This window comes from Pteropus vampyrus, unplaced genomic scaffold (genome assembly GCF_000151845.1).
Source record: "Pteropus vampyrus isolate Shadow unplaced genomic scaffold, Pvam_2.0 Scaffold30, whole genome shotgun sequence".
NCBI lineage: Eukaryota > Metazoa > Chordata > Mammalia > Chiroptera > Pteropodidae > Pteropus > Pteropus vampyrus.
Window position 1 is genome coordinate 6121116 of NW_011888811.1, and position 4736 is coordinate 6125851.

The window sequence follows — 4736 nt, forward strand, 5'->3', positions numbered from 1 at the left end:
ATTTTGAGCAGGGTTTAATCTGAAAGGGATCTTAAAGATCATCTGCTCCAACGTTCTTATTGTATAAATGGGGATACTGAGTTCTGAAGGGGAAATGTGACTTCCCTCAGATATCACAGGTAGAAAAGAATCACAGCATCCTGAATTTCACATCTCTATATGGATAAATCTGTCCCTGACGGTGAAATAAATGTAGGAGTGATGCCAAATTGGCTTTCTACATAGGGGACATAACAACAATATTACTTCAAGTTTCAAGAAGACACCTCTTCTACATTAAATGATGCTTCTGATGTTCTTAGAGACAGCATGTCTTAGTGCTTAAGATATTGGGTGTTGGAATCAGAAACATTTGAATTGGAATTCTGTATTTGCCATTTCCAATATTTAAGTCTCATTAGTTTAATTAATCTGTCTGAGGAATGGTTTCCTATTGTATAGAATGTGAATCAGAATATTCTGTAAGAACTGATTCAAAGCTTAAGAAACATAGACATATGGAAACATTGTCATTTAACCACTGACAGTTTACTAAGCTTTTAAGAGGTTGCATTGAAACCAAAGATTTGCTTCACGTTCTCGGTCTACAGAGTAGTCTCAGCGCACAATAAGGAATGGAAATGTATCTTTCTCTTATATTTTTCTACACTTAGGTTGATACCTTAATCTCAACTCCTGATTATCCTTTGTTCATGTGTACAAACAATCTATGTGGAAATTGCAAGAGTCATTATCAAATATACTTGACAATTGTTTACCCAATAGCTGACATTTCTACCAGACTTCATTTTCCGGAGATTTTATAGCACAGTCTTAGACCGATGGTATGTAAAATATAATAGAACCATTTCGAATGATAGTTTTCCAGTTCCGCCAAACTATAAATCTTATCCAGTCGATAGACTATGAATTATGGAATCGAGTATTACATCATTTGCCGTATTTTTTAATTGTTTAATTTATTTGAAATCTATCCAGCTTCTGAATGTCATTTTATTTTGTTTTATGGACTAGTAATAGGCAGAATTCCACCTATTGTAGGCCAAGGGGTTATAATATCCATCTATGCATGCCCAAGCAAGTAGGGCAGAAACGAACCCAGGTCAGTCAGCATTTGCTATCACATTGGACCCTAAAATGAATGAGTGATTTAGAAGTTAGTCAACGTGGTTAGAATCAAGCATCCAGACTTTTCCTGAGATATGACTTCAGTTGTATTTATTGTTGCTATATCTCCTTGATGTTACTGGAATACAGTGAGGCTAGAAAGAACATTATCACAATATAGAATTCAATAATGTTAAATCTAGAATTAACTCTTAATGTTCATTTAATCCAACTCTCTAGTTTTATGAATGTCACACCAGCCCCTGTGACTTTATACCGGTTATCTAAATTTGCTGTCTTGCACATTTCCAATCATTATATAGAAACAAAAATGATAATCCTATATTTGCATGACCTTGATAAAGTTGTGGAAGAAATGACTGGGTGTAAATTAACTGAAAATTCTGAAAACCCACAAGGTAATAATAAAAGGATAATAGGTTATTTTCATTCCAACTTCACACTTAAATAAAGCATAGTTCCATATGGAGTGTAAAATAATGTTTTATTCCATTCCATACAGAACATTAACCTGACTTTTTCTCACCTCTTGGTCTTATCCTTTTATGAGGACTAAGAATCTAAAAACAACCAAATAGGATGTGGGTCGCATGATATTTGTAGAGAAGCTTGAGTGAGACACAGTTCTATATTTAAAGTGAAAATTCTTTGGCCTGATTAAAGAGAAGGTGAATTTATCCAAAGATATTTGTGTATGTATGTGTGTGTGTGCATGTGTGTGTGTGTGTGTGTGTATATATATATATAAACTCTAGAAGCCATATTCATTTTAATTAATTTAGGGTATATTGGTGGGCGGGAGGTGGAACATGATGATGAAGAAATATTAAAGGCAAAGGGAGCCTTTAATAGTACCTTAAGATATCAAAAGATGAAAAAGTATGATTTTATAAAATATTTTTTGTAATATTTTATAGATTAAATGTATACTGTTTCGCTTTAGTTTGCTTCTATGACTACTCTGCCACCGCATAATAGATTCTAATAGGATAAATTTTAGCAGCATTTCTCAAAGTCTGTTACACAAATCACTAATTTTATAAAATGATTCTTCAAGGAGGAAAAACCAACATAATCAAATGAATTTGAAGAAAAATGTGTGCAATGTCTCCCACTTAGAGGAGAATCAGAATGCAGGTTAGTGTTTTATGTCCTCTAAAATGTTCTGTAGTGTCTATGGCCATGCCACCCTGAACAAGCCTGATCCCATCTGATCTCAGAAACTAAGCAGGGTCGAGCCTGGTTAGTACTTGGATGGGAGACCACTTAGGAAGACAGGTGCTATAGGCATAAAAAATAAGAGATCGTAAACTGACAAGGTCCTTGCAATCTGTGAGGTCAACCAAGGGTTGCTACGCCTAAATAATTAATAAATAAATAAATAAACAAATAATTGTTCTATAGTAAAGAAACTTATTATCTTTGTTTGAGAGTGTATTTCCCAAACATATTCGCTTGTGAAAACACATTTTTTAGAACTTGAGTTAGATGAATAAAGTAATTAAAGAACTGAGCATTGGTTAAATCCCAGGCTAGCCTAGTCAAGGGTTGTTGAAGAAGTGAGATGGGCCTTGGGCATTTGACATATAATACAGGAAGAGAAATCTATGTGAGTTGACTTTACCGCTTTCTACTTCCCACAAGTCTTTTGGGAGGCCTGGTAGCTTTGACTTCCCTCGTGATTGACAATTCACAATGTACAAATAGTGATATGTATCAAACAGTCAGGTTTCATTTAATTCATGAAACATATTTCTAAGCTCCTGAAAGGAAAAATGATTTCTCAAGTGAGATAAAATGTCGATTTGGTTTCGGTTTTCAGAGTCCTGCATATTTGTGGTATGTGTGCATGTGCACATGCGCGTGCGTCCACACACATACCTACCCTTAGGAAATACAGACTTAAACTTAGCTAAGAACCTGGCTTCTGTGAGAGTCAAAATTACAGCAATTCTAGTTCTTACCAGTTATTTTTTTTAATGCAGTATATTCCAGAAATAAGATGCAGAGACAGGCAAAGTTCGAGTTTCACCACAACCACATGATGAGTGAGAAATAGGTGATAATGATAGCTAATGCCAGGAATCCCAAGCAGTACTGTTTGTTCTGTTCTCTCTCTTTTTAAATTTTATTTGAGGTTTTAATTTTTATTTAATAAGAATAAGTAACTATTTTAAACACAAATATATAATTTCTGTCATTCTTCATTAAATGGCTTTTAAATTAAATATTGAGTAAATACAAAAGAATATTTATAAAATATATGTAAAGTATAAAGAATAAAGATATGGTAACCCCCAGTGGGCAATTCATTCAGTTCAATTAAAAGATTATTGTCATTAGCCTGAAGTTCTCTGGGTACCCAGTCTTTTCTCTTTCTATCTCCTCCCTACATCCTCAGAGTAAACACTATATTGAAATTTTTTATTGTTTCTTTGCTTTTCTTTAGCTTTTCTTTGAGATATGTGTGTGTCCCTTAAAAATTTTCTGTTTCTTTCGAAATATAGCTTAATGAGATTATTCTGTGTATTCTTTACTTTTCATTCAGTTCACATCTTGTTTTGTGTAGCTATAATAAAATTGTTTCCTCTGCTCTAGTATAGTCTATTGAATTAATGTATCGCAAATTATTTACCTCATCTCTTGTTAGTAGTTATTTGGGTAATTCACTGTTTTTTTCAATTACTAACTATTCTTTTATAAACATTCTTAAAGATTTATTCTGCTGCACGTATTCAAGAATTGAGAATATATAGGGTGCATAAGTATAGAATATATACTTAGGAATGAAATTGCTGAGCCTTAAGGTGTGTGCAAATTCAACTTTAACAGGCATTTACTAAATTATTCTTCAGTCACTGTATAAATTTACTCTCCTACCAGCACTGTATTCTAGTATCACAACACGGCCGCAGACATTTGATATCATCTATTAATAATTTTTAAAGAGGTATTAAGATCACCCTTTTATAGTCTCTAAGCTGTGATTAAGTACATATTCTTTATAGTTTCTAATCAGTGATTGAGTATGTAATCCTTATCCCCTCACTTAGAAAACATTTACATTCATCAACCCATATTCCTCATAAAATATTCATACATAAATAGTTGTGAATGCAAGGGAGCTAACTCCCCATGATATATGTATAATCGTTGATAGTTTGATTAATGAACATATCATATATAATGATTGAGATGTATTCCATTGTTGATCACTAAATATGCCCTAAAACTCAAAAGGCACAAAGTGAGACATGAAAATACAAGGTTAACCAGCATATATACTTAATATGGGAAAATCACAGCTCATCAGTTTTTGCTTAAAAGCCTCTGCATTCAAATATATTTAAAATAATCTTTAAAAAAATGATACTTCTAAAGTTTACTTAAGTCTTTTTAGCCATAGATATATTCTTAAATGAACTGATAATTTAATTATGGTGATATACTTTATAATTAATGTATGTTAAGTGTATGTCTTCCTTTCTTCCTTTGGTGTAATTGAGTGTTTTACTAAATGATGGGTATTATGCTAGGTCTTAATTTAAATAAATGTTTATTTTAAAATATTTTTATATTCTAGATTTACTTAAGTAATATTTTAATCT

The 4736-nt window shown here is 32.4% G+C and overlaps 1 pseudogene; it reads left to right on the plus strand.

The window, feature by feature from the left end:
* The first annotated feature begins 2300 nt into the window (after nt 1–2300).
* Nucleotides 2301–2418, plus strand: LOC111737726 (annotated as a pseudogene).
* The last annotated feature ends 2318 nt before the right edge of the window (nt 2419–4736 follow it).